Source organism: Fundulus heteroclitus, chromosome 23 (genome assembly GCF_011125445.2).
Source record: "Fundulus heteroclitus isolate FHET01 chromosome 23, MU-UCD_Fhet_4.1, whole genome shotgun sequence".
NCBI lineage: Eukaryota > Metazoa > Chordata > Actinopteri > Cyprinodontiformes > Fundulidae > Fundulus > Fundulus heteroclitus.
In genome coordinates, this window is record NC_046383.1 from 10,614,449 (window position 1) to 10,631,462 (window position 17,014).

Sequence of the window (17,014 nt, forward strand, 5' to 3'; positions counted from 1 at the left end):
AGTGCTAACAAGCTCCCACGCAAAATGCATAACTTGGCGACAGTTTTGAGGTCAACTTGTTCCAGAGACGTTTTTTCTTATTATTTAAACCCAGTGGCTTCGGTTTCCGTGCGTCCGGGAGCCATCTGTAGGCCGGGTTTCATCCTGTAGCACTTTTGCTTCATTTGCTCTGCAGACAGTTGCAGATTATTGGCTCTATTAGATCGGGGTAATTACGAAATCAAAAATATTATCATGCCCTTGAGGGAAACATTTTCTCTGCCTGAAGTGATCCAAACACAGAAACATTTTTTTTTTCCTTCCTAAAAGCCTACTTTCTACAAAGTCTAAACCTTCCTCAGTTTGAATAGTTGAAATTTAATGAATTTGTAGACTGTAGTATTTTAAAGCACATAAAACACATTACCAATAAGCATTCAGACAATATTTGGAAAAAGAGAAAGCAATTAGGATTTAAAAGGAACTGAGATCTTTAAAAATCCCAAATTTAGAACCAATGTCCGGCAGCGCTGCGTTTCTGTGAAAGGAATCAGTTTATGGAACAATCTGAGCAAAGAAACCAAAGAATCACAATCAATATTCACATTTAAACAGACAATAAAAGCTGCTATGCTGAGCGAATATGTCAGTTATGTAAACAATCACGTCACATTTTAAGTTTTGCTTTAAGAGTATAACTTAAATGAGACTTAGTTTTGGAGGACAGATATTTAGTTTGATTATCTTTGTTTTTGTTATCTGTATTTTGATGCTTATTGTGTTGGTGATGAAGCGTTTGTGATTTAAGTTATTTCTAAATCTATTGCTTTAGGTAAAGGGTGCGGATAACATGAAAGTATTCTTCTTTCTGCTCCCTTTCATTCAGGAGTTGAATGAATGAAATAAAATGTTAAAATAAGTTTCAAAAAATAACTGGCGCAAAAGCTGATCAGGAAAATGTTTCTTCATAGGAGAGTTACATTAATTTCGACCTTTTCAACAAACTTCCTGCGTGTCTGAGACTTGCTGGATTCTCCCTCTCCCAAAGCTAAACAGCAACCTTTCCTCAACCATGAAACTCAATGAATGCTTGTGTAACGATTTGGAAGTAAATCTCAATTGACTGGTTTTAAATGTTCTTCTGGGAACAAGCAATGTGTCGGAACATATATACCCAACGTTTAGCCTCATGTTCCTGCAGTACCTTGCTGAAGGGGCAGTCTGACAGACTCCTGCCATCCAGAGCTCCTGATCCTGTGCACTGCAGAAATGTTCTTCGGTAAGCTATCTGGACGATATTTCATGATTCACTAAACTGTAAGAAAGTTTTCCTTGGGAAATTTGACTCTTTTGAATATTTGGGAATTGGGATAAAAGGCCACAAACAAACTTTAAACATTAAAAATTAGATGACACTCCAGAGGAAGATTATACTTACTGTGAATTTACTTAGTAGTCTTCCATCAACCAATACATTTGTTACTTACTTTCAAAACCTCAGAAAATCTAAAAATATGGACTAAAATCTGCTATAATTACCTGTCATGAGTGAGCTATAAGTAGTCAGATCAATAAAGCAGTTATAAAAACTAACATATTCCATAAGATCGTTAATTCTAAGTATTTCAGGTGTCTTAAAAGTTAACAGGGGATTCAGCTCTTCCTTTTCTAGGTTAATCAAAACAACCTAGAAACCTTGGTTTCAAGGTAGAAAACAACATATATACATATATATACAGTGTGCGAAACACCTGTCAATATTTGGGGGGGTCCCCATCTCCCGATTGTTGCGCAATACCGATGTAAATTTTCTCAATATGCAGTAGGCCTATAACATTACAATGTCAAAGTCAAAGTTAGCATTAATGTCAATTCTTCACATTCACCAGACATACAAGGACTCGAGAGGATGTTTCTCATTCACCAACAGTGAAACAGATAAAGTGCACAGGCACAACAGATCATTCCCTAATACTAAAATTTAAACATTTTTAGTATTAATCCCCCTGGGATCATTAAAGTATATCTGATTCTGATATTTGTGAATAAATGTTTTGAATTTTAAATACTGGACATGTTGAGCTTAAAATTTTTTTAGTGACCATTAGTGACAAAAAAATATTTAATTTTTAAATTTTTTTTTACACAATTTAAGACCCCTTTTTAACTTTGCTTTTGAGGCTTTCAGGGGGTCTCATGGGTTAATCGGGGGGGGGGGGGGGGGGGGGTCGAGCCCCCCCGGACCCCCCCGTATTTCGCACTCTGTATATATATATATATATATATATATATATATATATATATATATATATATATATATACACACATATATACATATATATATACACACATATATATATATATATATATATATATATATATATATATATATATATATATATATATATATATATATATATATATACATGTAAAGCTGGGATATCTAACAATCTAAAATAGGCACCACCATGAAAGTCTTTTAAGTTTAAAACTCCAGAAGCAATCATGAAGCCATTTGTATCGATCTACAACATTATCCTCCCCCTCCGGATACATTATCATCACTTTGTGCTGTTGGCTGCTATAAATCTTAGTTACATCTGCTATAAAGTTGCTGGAATCTAACAGTGCCAATGAGCTATGATCACAAAGTTAGTATCTGATGCTTGTGAAACAGCTTGACTGCTAAAGTCTGCCTGGCCACCCTTCAGGGAGCCGTTCTGCTCTGGATTTGTGTCGTAGCATCGGGACACGGCCCGGGCATTTTACGAGCCTTTTAGCGGCCGTGCATATTAAACCTGCATAAAAAACAACACACAGCTCTAAGATGCAGGAAAACTGGAGGAATTTTCACTCAAGCTTTTTATCTATTGCAGCGCAGCTCTAATTCAGTTGTATTAAAATTCGGGAAAAGAGCCTGTAGCTTTGAAAGCAGCCTCCACTCAGCAACAATGCAGCACCTCACTGCCAACAAAGCTGGAAAATGAGAGATTACTGACGTACTTTAGTCCTCTTTGTTGCCTGTTTACATAATCCCTGTGGTCCGTTATCAAGAAGCGTGGATGAAAAGCTCCCATCAGCTCCCATTTAGAAAAAGCCTCTTTTTCTTTATGAAACCCGACTCCGCAGCAAAGCATGCATGCAGGTGGGCAATTCTTTACTAAACACTGACCAGGATTTGTAACACAACTGACACAAAGACTTAAAAAAAAGAGTTAAAAAACCAGTGAGGCTGCTGTCTTTAAAGGGTTAGGAACACGTCATACTACGTATCATTATTCACTGTGCTTGGAGCCAAGGACAATAAATGCTCTGCACAATAAAAGGATTGTTGCTGCACAAGCTGAAAACCTCTGGTATGAAACTTGGGCAGCTGCCTGTTAAGCAGAAAGCCCCGCGCTCTACTTTTATCTCTGCCTCTGTTTGTGAGGAAGTGAGAGAAAACTATCATTTTTAGAGCATGAAGGAAATCCAGATTCAAGAGCATTTAAGGTCTGCTACTAAGATCAAAGATTCATTTCCAAACCACGAGGCACGTCCTTTTAAATTAAGAGTTATGCATCTGATATGTGAGAAGAAGAACTTGGAGGAGACCAGCTGCTTGTTCTCCATACTATGGTAAAAGCAGTCTGCTGTCAGGTTTTTATAAAATAAAACTTTTTAAGCATGCTCTGAGTGTTGTAGGTGCTGGTATCCTCTTCAGGATCCAAATCCTAACCGTGTCAACAGTTTGTATTTTAGAGAACGAGGCGATGGGAGCTGGACAAGAGTTCAGAACCAGAGAAGCATGTGTGAAACCTGAAAATGGGACAAAATGCAAACCATGATATGCATTAAAGGCAAACAGTCCTCAGAGAGAGTTGCAAAAGATGTAGAGATTATCGCCAAGTAGGTTGACACTTACAAGGAATTTGACTTGGTGTTGATGGTGCAGACAAAATAAATATATCTACAGAATCTAGAGCTATGTACACAGTAGACTGTGTGTTAATGTAACGCAGAAGGTCTGGAGATGCTACGTTGATGTAGCTTGTAGGTCCTAAACGGGGGAGGCAGTATCAAGGGGGGCTCTGGGCCTTGCTGATAAGGCCGGAAGCGGATGGGAAGAAACTGTTCTTGTAGTGTGAGGTTTTGTCTCTGATGTACCGCAGCCTCCTGCCAGAGGAGCATTAGATAAAGCAGCGTTTACTCAAGCGCCAAAGGAGTCTCCGCTGTCCGTCCATTCCTCTATCCTCTGGACAGAAAAGCGGCATTAGTGTAGGATGCTTCTGTGAAGTTGAACTCTTGGGTAGCTTTTAGGATCATGTCCGTTCTGACGAACAGAAACTGGGACCTGGGAGTCCAGCTAATATTTAATCAGACCGGAGCGGCTCACACCATAGGAAAATATCTTCCAGGTCAAATTTTATTTTATATCATTTGCACTAAAATCACTTTTATTGCAAAATAGCGTTTACATGAGCCACAGATATTTTTTTTTCTTACATTTTGCCTCCATTATAATGGTAACAAATGGTGTTTTCAACACTGTATAACACTCCAGACTTTGCACAACACTAGGAAGATATACAGCCGCTGTTCTGACAATATGCATTAAAAGTAACCTACACTCATCTCACATTTATTTTTCTTTTCAATCACCTCGACGTTACCACCTCTCTCCGTGTGTAAGCTTCAGCATCACGGTCCTTAAAAAGAAATCAGGTGCGAGAAGTACATGTCTCAGATATATATATTGCATGAGGAGTATGCTAAGCATTCCTAATACATTAACCTACGATGAATTGCATCCAATGAGTGATTTGTGATTGCAGTTTTGCATAAATTCATGCTGCAGTGATGACTGCAGTTTGATTTATTGCTCATCTTTACCCAAAACTCTCCCGACAGCAAACGCTCCAACGCCTTTCAGCCTGAATTAATATACACTTAAATAAAATACTGTTTATGCTGACAAGCAGATTCTAAATTAAGTACTGATTGTTAAGTTGAATATTAGCACACAGATTTGCAACATTAGACGTAACTGGTCACAATACTGACCGCTACATGGTGCAAATAGTTTGTATGTGTAGAATATGCATCATGACACATTAGAGTTATCTATTTATATCTATAGATATAGATCTACATCTATATATAAATACATATATATTTATATATGTTACCTCAGCTGCTTATTGTGCCAAAAGTGTGTGAGAGCTTACATGAACAGCAAACGCTGATTCGATTTAATTGGATGTGATTACTCATTCAATCAGGATTTACTCCAATTTGTTGCTTGAAGCCAGAAGAATATCATTTAGATCGGGATGAGCTGCGGAAGAGAATGATGCTCTGCAGCTGAAAGAGAACAAGTAGATGCATTTATTTCCCCAGAAAGGCTCTTTGAATGGATCTGAATCTGTTTGTGTCAAAGAGCTGTCCAGAAGAACGGTTTGTTTTTATTTTCATTTATTTTGAAGAAGCCAGCCTTTATAAAGTCATTTGATCCATTATTTGGTGTTTTTGTATCAGTGAGTACATCCAGAAGCTGCTGCTGCGTTTTCTTCATTTCAGACATTTTTGCATCAGCAACCAGATGACTGCGAGATATTTGCATATCAGACATTCAGTGAACAGGTGATCTTAAGCTAAACACTGTGCACATTTTATTGTATGTAGTTTTATCTTTTTGGGTGACCTTTCTTGGCTATGAAATATACACATATATATATACATATATATATACATATATATACATACATATATATATATACACATATATATATATATATATACATACATATATATATATATATACACATACATATATATATATATATACATACATATATATATATACACATATATATATATATATATACATACATATATATATATATATACATACATATATATATATATATACACATACATATATATATATATATATATATATATATATATATATACACATATATATATATATATATATATATATATATATATATATATATATATATATATATAGATAATATATAGATATATATATATATATATATATATATATATATATAACTGAAAAAGGTAAAAATTGTATATTAAAACAAACAGACTTGTGTTTTGGTTTGGATTTAGCCCACTTTTGGATATTTTAATCTTATTTTAATTCAACTATTTTGTGGGCTAATTATACCTCTAGTTTTATTACACTTCACCTTGCATTGATTTAAAATTATTTAATCTACACAACATACTTTACTACAGTATTCATGAACAGTAACACCTGTCTAATTTAAATATTAAATTGATTATATTTCTCTTTCCTGCTTTAAGTACTATTCCTTATTCTAACATGATTCTTCAAACCATCTCTGTGACCAACATATTTCTGCACTTTTCCTTCCTTCAGTTTTTCCACCATGCTAAATCTGTTTAGCTCATTTTTCTTTTTTTTTTTTGCTGCTTTCTGTTTTTATCTCATAAAGCACAGTAAATGCCCCCTGGAGCACGAAAACTTTGACACCTTGGTTTCTCCTGCCAGAGTTTTACTGCAGCTGAACATCATGAGTGCAGCAAAAACAGATGAGAAGCAGATTTGCCTGAAACGCGATGTGAAAACCGAGCACCACCTGGGTGTTTTATTAGAACCGAGCTACTAAATCGCCTTATTATGCAGAACTATTATTGCAGGGAGGTAAGACAATTTCACTGCTGCCAACGGTTTTCTCTCTCTGACTTGACTACATGGCTCCAGGTCTCTGAATGGAGCCTTTTCCTTCTTGTTCGTCTGTAATCAGGCCTTCTTTGTCTTAGTCTCAGTTTCTACTTGCTTTGCTCATTCCTTCTTTTTTCCGTCTCTCTTTCTGCGTCTTCCTTGTCACTCATTCCTATGCTGTTTATGCTGGATGTGTTTTTATTATTATCATTATTCACCATGCCATACCACCTTGTCTGTGTCTCACTCCCGTTTTCCACTTTGTTGGTTCTTCCCCTGCCTTTTGGTCTCCCTCTCTCGTTTCCTGGCTCTGTCGGCTGCCAGCAGCTCTCTCTGAGGCTGCAGCAGAGTTCACCTCAGGACAAAGGCCCGCTCTGCTCCTTCTGCTGCTGCTGCTGCTGCTGTTGTTGTTACACACATCGTTTGTCGACAGAGTCCAAAGCATGGCTGTTACGGGGCCCGGGGACAGACGGAGAACAAAAATACCCTTTGAGTTTTGCTGCCACACGCAGCGTGGGGAGAAATGTTCATATTGCATGCCACTTTAGGAATGTGATGCCACACGGACGCAGCCAGCAGTGTTTTACACAAGAAAGACCTCTAGGCTTGGGTTTTGTCATATGCTTTCTTGATCTCGCCACCATCTGTATCTGCATGTGTTTTGTCACGAGTCCTCGACAGATTCGACCTGAACTGACTTTTGGCTGCAGATGGCATTCGGCACTCTCGAGGTATCTCTGATTCTTGTCCAGATTATTCACAGCAAGGTGGATTAACTGAAAATATCTAAATAAAATATTTGCAAAAGTTCTAGGGACAGGAATGTTACAAATTGTAGTAATCGTCAGGGGACACCATGAGAGCCTTTATTCAGTAAATAATTGTGCTTCTATGAATAGAGTGATTGCCATACTCAGCACTAAAATTGGTTGGTTAATAAAAGAAAACCCTTTTTAACATGTCCTGCAAGGTACTGTAGCATTAAGGATTACTGTCTTAATACCAAAAAATAGCCCAACAGATTTTACTTTCACATGTGGAGCCGTACTGCTTTCGCCATAGAGCTCCGCTTGATTTATACATGCAAGAAGCTTTATTAGATTTTACGCTGGGACTATTTCATGTTAAATGTACACTGAAATGGGAAGGTAAAAGGAAAAAAAGACAGAAACAGATGAGACAAAACGCTGAAAGGGAGAAAAGGTAAAAGAAAAAGAGGAGAGGAAAAGGAGAGAGCAATATAACATCCTCTGAGTCTGCTTCTACACCTGTAAAGAGAGATATAAAAAGAACAGCAAAACCAACGATAAAGTATTACAGATACAAACAACGCCTTGATACCATCACTGAAGAATATACAGTATTATTTAACACAAGATGTATAAAGTGACAGCTAAAGATAATAATAATAATAATAGGGGTTTTCTGTATAGAAGTGAATCTGTAAACACCTGGATCCAAGCACCTGTAGGTGTTTGTGAGAGTGCGCTTATGTATGGAAGGTTTATCCATGAGCAAAATGCTCAATAGTGGTTGTGAGGAGCCAAAAAAAACCCAGAGTACCCAGGCAGACACCAGGGTAACCAGAACCCCAGATGCCCTGAAGGGATCCCCAGAGCAAAGGAGCCCAAGAGGGGCCAACACAGGGAAAGCTGCCTCCCTAACAGGAATATTTGTGGCCGACTCGTGGCAACACAGAAAAACATCAGAGCAGGAAAAATAAAGAGGTCAGAGTTTTCCTCACTCACCAGTGTTTCTATTTTTGAAACAGCCATTGCCACATCATTATGAAAGAACTGTTAATGCAGAAAGCTTGAATAATATTCAGACTCTTGGTTTCAAAGATGGGAACAAAGCAAAGCTGATATATGACGACACAGCCGGGTTCTTGGCGTTGCATCGACAGTCAACAGCCAGACCACTTGACTCAACCGAGAGTGTTGCTTTTTTAACAAAGCCAGACGTTTTTAAGTTAAGAAACGGGTTGTTCTGCTCTGTTCTTGGGTTTTAATGTGTCAAATGACAGTAAAAGTCATCTGTTGATGTCATCTAGTTAAATTAACCGTCTCCAGACTTCACCCCTGCATGGATTTAACCACAATAATTAACTGGTGCAGCAACTTTTTTTTTTTTTCTCAATGTCTGAGCCACGTGAATTACAGTCCCATTTTATATGTGGAACATTAGCTTCACAAATTTGTTTGCAATTAAAAAAAAAACATATATTACTGCAGATTGTCTCGCAAAAGTAAAACACTTCATTTTTTTAATCATTTGTCACATTATTTAGATTGTATGTGGTAGATAAACACAAAGTCATGCATTAACATAAAACTATATATTATTTTATACATTTTAAACAAATAAAATCTTTCCTCTGATACCCTAAAATAAAATGCATGCGAACAGTTGAATGGACAGACAGACAGACAAGTGTTAATTGACTTAACGACCTCAATCAGTGAGCAGCGAATGGATTATCTTCTCTGTTGGAGAGATCCCTAATTGACCAAAGGCGGTGGACATTTCTCTACAACAACCATGAGCCAACCAGCTTTGCACACTTTTGTAAATTGTGAAATCATCTCCTGATTCAGCCTGTTTAAAAGACATATTGTCATAAAACCAGAAATTATCCTTTGCCTGCAATTTCTAAATATTCATATGCACTTATTCGGTGTATGATTTAGTGATAGTGGTAGAAAGCTGAAAGGAGTCAAAATTAATGTGATCAAGCCAGAGGAACTGCCTCCGACTTTAAAACATTTTGAGATGATAGAATGTGTTTTCAAGAGTCTCCATTTTGGGATATCTAATGTTCAGCATCTGCTCAAAGATTTTGGTCCATGAAACAAAAACCTTTTTGTTGCCCTGGAGACACATTTGTTTGACTCTAAGCTGCTGCACAGCTGCGGCAGTAATTGCAAGAGTATCTGCGGGGCTCTTACCCCTGGACCTAAACCTAATGCCATTCACGGCAGAGGCCAGGCTTTTGTGTGTGACACAAGACCTTGAAAGTAACTTCTATTCAACACAATCAGTGCATGACATTTGAAATAAGGACTCGTCTAAATGTGAAAGGCACAAAGAGGACCCGCCATGCACACAGCTTTTACACAGTTTCTTCATCCCCGCTGGCTCACCCTGACACACTCTGAAGGTTTGTTTGCTGTTCTTCTGTCCGTCCGTTACACCCAGGACACACGTGTTTCTGATCTGGGCCGTCGCACACGCTAGAGCCCGTTTAGAATCTCATTTGGAAACACCACAGCTCCTTGAAAGCATGCAATGTTTAAAAAGTAAATGAATTTATTTTATTTATATAGTGCCAATTCACAACACATCATCTCAAGACACTTTACAAAGTCAAATTCAATCAAATCCTCCAGATTGGTCAGAAAATTTCCTCTCTAAGGAAACCCAGCAGGTTGCATCAAGTCTCTCCAAGCAGCATTCACTCCTCCTGAAAGAGCGTAGAGCCACAGTGGACAGTCGTCTGCATTGTTGATGGCTTTGCAGCAATCCCTCATACTGAGCATGCATGAAGCGACAGTGGAGAGGAAAACTCCCCTTTAACAGGGAGGAGAACCTCCAGCAGAACCAGAACCAGGCTCAGTGTGAACGCTCATCTGCCTCGACCCACTGGGGCTTAGAGAAGACAGAGCAGAGACACAGAAAGCTCAGAAGCACACATTGACCCAGGAGTACTTTCTATGTTAGATGGTAATAGTGGATGATCTGTCTCCCCTGATGATGACACAGCTAACAGAACACCAGACCAGGTGTACCTTCTATGAGGAGAAAATGATAGAGAACAAAAAGTTAAAATCTGAAATAACAAGCAACACAAAATGGAGAACAGTAGGAGAACTCAGAAGTTGTGTTTAAAAAAAAAAGAAGACAACCATGTATCATTTTCTGTTCACTTCACAGTGATGTGCTATTTTGAGTTAGTCTGTGACATAAAATGCATTAAAGTCTGTGTCAACGTGTGAAATTTAAGGCATTTGCAAGCAAGTCTGGTGAGTTTCCCTCAAACCTTTTATCAAGCACTTAAATAAATGAATGTACAGACAACAGTTGTTGTCTAACAAAACTTTTTTTTTCTGTTGATGCAATGCTGTAAAAACAAGGACATCAGCTCCCATCCATCACTCAACTCTTCCCATTACCTTTAACAAGTGTACAGGTGCATCATCCATCTGCTGAAAATCTACGGTTTCTTCTCCTCCTCTGAACATTTGGCACCATAAGTTTGCAAGCAGCCATGGAATAAAAGCACAGTCGGTGGGACAAAGTCAAATTTCTACTTTGTCTTCTGGATTTATGATGAAAGGTAACTGCTGCATCCAACCAATATTTCACTGGTAGACTTTGAACTAAATAGAACAGGTTTGGATTCAAGAGGCCCGACATGATGCCAAACCGGGCAAATGATGGATTGCTTTGACACCAGGAGGATGTATAGGTTTTTCAAGTGCTGTCAGGAAATGTCGAGCAGAATACATCACCAAACCTTATGCTGGAATCCCTCAAATCCAAGCCAAGGTCCACCGACAGATTAACATATAAATGGAAGTACAGAAAGAGGCTGCCCTTCATTTCCAGCCTGCTGGTGTTGTTGAGCTGCACCAAAAGACGCCTGGAGTAGGAGGAGATGGAAAAGTTTCCAAAATGGCTGAAAACCTAAATTTAAACAAGGTTTTCCCTAAAAATTAAAACCCCTACACATAAAAAGCTTATAAATAAGTAAACTTGGTTATAGAGAAACATTTCCAAACAAAAAAACACATATCTAATATATACAAAAGGTCGGTAATTGACACCTTACAAAACACGAACCACATCAAAGAAAAATGGGAATTAGAATTAAATGTTATACACTCACCGGCCACTTTATTAGGTACCCCATGCTAGTAACGGGTTGGACCCCCTTTTGCCTTCAGAACTGCCTCAATTCTTCGTGGCATAGATTCAACAAGGTGCTGGAAGCATTCCTCAGGGAGTTTGGTCCATATTGACATGATGGCATCACACAGTTGCCGCAGATTTGTCGGCTGCACATCCATGATGCGAATCTCCCGTTCCACCACATCCCAAAGATGCTCTATTGGATTGAGATCTGGTGACTGGAGGCCATTTGAGTACAGCGAACTCATTGTCATGTTCAAGAAACCAGTCTGAGATGATTCCAGCTTTATGACATGCCGCATTATCCTGCTGAAAGTAGCCATCAGAAGTTGGGTACATTGTGGTCATAAAGGGATGGACATGGTCAGCAACAATACTCAGGTAGGCTGTGGCGTTGCAACGATGCTCAATTGGTACCAAGGGGCCCAAAGAGTGCCAAGAAAATATTCCCCACACCATGACACCACCACCACCAGCCTGAACCGTTGATACAAGGCAGGATGGATCCATGCTTTCATGTTGTAGACGCCAAATTCTGACCCTACCATCCGACTGTCGCAGCAGAAATCGAGACTCATCAGACCAGGCAACGTTTTTCCAATCTTCTATTGTCCAATTTCGATGAGCTTGTGCAAATTGTAGCCTCAGTTTCCTGTTCTTAGCTGAAAGGAGTGGCACCCGATGTGGTCTTCTGCTGCTGTAGCCCATCTGCCTCAAAGTTCGACGTACTGTGCGTTCAGAGATGCTCTTCTGCCCACCTTGGTTGTAACGGGTGGTTATTTGAGTTACTGTTGCTTTTCTATCAGCTCAAACCAGTCTGGCCATTCTCCTCTGACCTCTGGCATCAACAAGGCATTTCCGCCCACAGAACTGCCGCTCACTTGATGTTTTTTCTTTTTCGGACCATTCTCTGTAAACCCTAGAGATGGTTGTGCGTGAAAATCCCAGTAGATTAGCAGTTTCTGAAATACTCAGACCAGCCCTTCTGGCACCAACAATCATGCCACGTTCAAAGTCACTCAAATCACCTTTCTTCCCCATACTGATGCTCGGTTTGAACTGCAGGAGATTCTCTTGAACATGTCTACATGCCTAAATGCACTGAGTTGCCGCCATGTGATTGGCTGCTTAGAAATTAAGTGTTAACGAGCAGTTGGACAGGTGTACCTAATAAAGTGGCCGGTGAGTGTAATTGAAGATTCTACATGGGTGGACATAAGTACAGGTTGTCATAGAGGAATTAGCAGCCAAATATGTAAAGAATTTGACTGGAATGTGAAGTTCAGATAGTTTAATATATGTGAAAAATCCTAATGTAGCATTATGTTGGTGACATTTTTTGGGATTGTCCAGTAATGCGAGAATTTTGGGACAATATTAAAAAGGAAATAGATTGAAAGTAAATGTGTTTTCGAAGGGAGCCACACCTAAAGACCGATATAATGCAGATCACAGATATATACAGAGGATTATTTTTACTGGGAGCAAAGAAAATGAACTAACTATAAGTCAATGGGTCCAGAGACTCAAACATGTCTACACGATGGAGCGAATGACTGCAAGCCTGCTGCTAACTATGGACACTTTTGTACAAAGATGGACTTGTATTTCACAATATCTGGGCGTCTGATGGAGAGGATGATGTTGCTGGAAAGAGATGTCTATTTGAATTCCTCTATGGAAAAATCCTACTTAGCCACAGATTACAGATAATAGATATTGTCTACTCTGTCTGTTGTCATAATTATCAAGACGTTTGTTATTTTATGTTTATTGTGATGTCTCCTACTTGAATTTCTGTCAGAAAATTATCAAAATGGTTAAATAAAAACTAAAAAAAAAAAAAGTTAACTTGGAATGGAGGGTAGCAGGAATTATTTTCTTTCTAACCACAACCCTGACGTTTAATTCCTGTTGTGATAAACAAGGCTTTAATATAAAACTTAATAAGAAAATAAAACCAACTTTGTTTGCCTCATAAGCAGCTTTATGAAACCATAAACAAACTTTTCTACAAAGACGTCTCCTCTCTGCAGCCTCCTCGTGTAAACAACCAGCTTATCCAACCACATCGCTGTATAATTGCACGTTAGCCTGAAATGAGCCGTTGCTATTTTCATCAGCGCACTTTGGGAAGTAAACAGTGTTTAGCACATTCATACAGGACAACAGGGACGTGTTAGGTGAAAGACAGATAATTTACCACCATCACTGTATTAATTAACAAAGTTAATGCCGTCCAGTGAAAAGTATTTGCTTTCGGACACGTTTCTTCTGCTTCTCCTTTTGTGTGACGCCTAACTTATTCTGATCTAACATGTTTGAATGACAGACAACAATAATAATGCTGAGTAAACACAAAAAGCAGTTTTCATTTCTTAACGGCAAGGAACCTGATTCAGCGTGAAAAGTAATTACCCACTGCACTGGTTGTGCAGTGGGTAATTACTAAATTGTTTTAATGCAGGTTTAAGGTCATTTTAAGTTCATAGCACACCGTATTCTCCAGATTTACGTGTGTATGTTGTTTAGGCCATTGTAGAACCCTCATTTAGTTTTTTCCTATTCTTTTTAGTGGTGAACTTGCTGGTGTGCATTGGATTATTTGTCCTGCTGCATTGACCTAAATTAGCTTGAAGTTAAAGTTATGAATTGACAGCCAGGTTGACAGGATTTTCTGTTAAAGAGCAGAAGTCATGGTCCCAGCAATTAAAACAACTCGTCTGTGTCCAAAAGAAGCAAAGCCATTAGACTCACAACACCCATGTTCGAGTGTCGGCAAGTCCTTCTTCAGTATGATTCATACTGAGCAAGCATGAAGCGACAGTGGAAAGAAAAACTCCCCATTAACGGGAAGGAAGAACCTCCAGCAGAACCGGGCTCAGTATGAACGGCCATCTGCCTCGACCGACTGGAATTGTTCCTACTGTCTTTGAAACTGCCGTTATCACTCCTATACTGAAGAAATTTGGCTCAGATCCCAACAGCTACGATAATCTTTACCCCATTTCTAATTTATCTTTCATTTCCAAAGCAGCTGAAAAAACCACTGGCCTCCCAACTTCATTCATATTTAACTCATAATAACCTTATTATTAACAATTCCAGTCTGGTTTCCCTTCCCGCCACAGTACTGAAACTACTCTGACAAAAATTCACAATGATCGTCTGATGGCAGCTGGCTCCGGTCTACTTTCTATTCTCACACCCACCCTTAACTGGTTTCATTTTTATCTTACTGACTCCACTCAGTTCGTTGAACTTACAGTAAGTTTTTTAGTTCTCATCCAAACCCTGAAACAACCGGCGTGCCACAGGGCTCTTTCCTGGGATCCCTACTTTCAATTATTTACATTCTTCCTATCTGCAATATCTTCTGGAAATTCAACATCCATGTTCACTGTTATGCAGATGACACCTAGCTTTATTTTTAATTTAAGCAAAGTTCTACACTCTCATCGTCTTCACTTACCTCAATTCAATTTTATTTATATAGCTCCAATTCATGAAACATGTCATCTCAAGGCACTTTACAAAATCAAAATCAATCATATTATACAGATTGGTCAAAAAAATGTCCTATATAAGGAAACCAGTTGATTGCATCAAGTCTCTCCAAGCAGCATTCACTCCTCCTGAAGAAGCGTAGAGCCACAGGAAGAGTCGTCTGCATTGTCCATGGCTTTGCAGCAATCCCTCATACTGAGCAAGCACGAAGCAACCTCCTGCCTATCCGTAATAAAACCCTGGTTCATTTCAAACTTCTATAAACCGAACCGCGATAAAACTGAGATCCTCCGCGTAGGAACCAAATCTACATTGTCCAAAGCTGACAGTTTCTCTCTTCCACTTGATGGTTCTATAATCTCCCGCTCACCTCATGTTAAGAGTCTGGGTGTCATCCTTGATAGCACTCTATCCTTCACCTCTCGCATCAATAACATCACTGCTTCTGCATATTTTCATCTGCTATCTTCCACTTTAATAGCATTCAACCCTCCCTTTCCACTCACTGTGCTTCAATTCTTGTCCATAGCCTTGTCACCACCCGCATCGATTGCTGTAACTGTCTTCTCTTTGGCCTCCCTCAAAAAAAATCCTCCATAAGCTACAAGTGGTTCAGAATTCAGCTGCTCGCATTATTACCAAAACCTCCTCATTTCATCACATCAGCCCAGTCCTATAGCAGCTCCACTGGCTCCCGGTTAGATTCAGAAAAGAATTCAAAATCCCTCTGTGCACATACAAAGCCATCCACAACCTTGCTTCCCTTATTGCTGTGTAAAAAGAAAACTTCTGGAAAAAACTATGCAAAAGCCGATATAAGAAGATTGCATTTTAAGAGTTTGACACTAAAACACCTGAGTCTGGAATAAACTAGATGGGAAAGTAACTGCAGGCGACACAGTTAAGACTGCAAGATTGCTAAATGTGCTTTGACCTTAAACTCAAAAAGATTTCTGCTGGGTCCACAGAATAGTCAGATCCTTTTTACACGGGTCAGGCAATTTGTTTGAGAACCCAAATGGAGGAACGTGGGGACCCGGTTTCATGAGCAGAACTTCACAATGTAACAATCCAAAAGTCCTGAAGCCATCAGACAGGTACACACACCACTAACACAGACAGGTGTCCACTGACGTATCGAAAACACAAAAGTGCCACAAGTCAACACATCGATAAGTTTAGTAAATATTTGTGATATATGTAATAATTTAATGCAAAATTGTGCATGCATGCAATGAACAAACTAATAAATGTATCAACAACTATACACGAGTTTGCATCATTGATTTAACACATAATAAAACAACTGTGTAAATATTTTAGGGAATTTATGTTCTTTAAATATTCAAAGCATGCATAATAAATATATGCATAGTCCCGATTATTATTTAGTTATATATTTAGAAGGTTTAACACAATTTTAAATATCTGCACGTTTTAATTAATATATTACTAGAATTGTATTTAAATCATTAGTAATATAAATGAAATATTGTGTGACTAAATAAAAACATAATCAAAATGCATTTTAATAAATATAAGAGAAATAATTTATCACAATAAAAATTTCTTGTTAATGACATTAATATTTAGAAACAGGCAGATAGACTTTAGGACATCCTGGACAGATTTTATCTCTCAGCCTCAACCATTAATGAATGATTTTGTCATTTACTGACAAATCTAAGTTAATAAAAACACAGCTTCCATGTATTTAACTGTATTTCCTAGAATTTCACTTACATGTTCACATATCCCAATATTTAATTAGAATCAGTTATTTGTTATATTCTGGCACATTTGGCCCTGTACACCTTACAACTCATTTAAAAGAAGTAAAGGCTATTTAAAAGAAGGAAAGATATGTTTTCCCCTCTGGCGCCTCAATTGAAAAGCTTTCCTTATAAACTTAGAAAG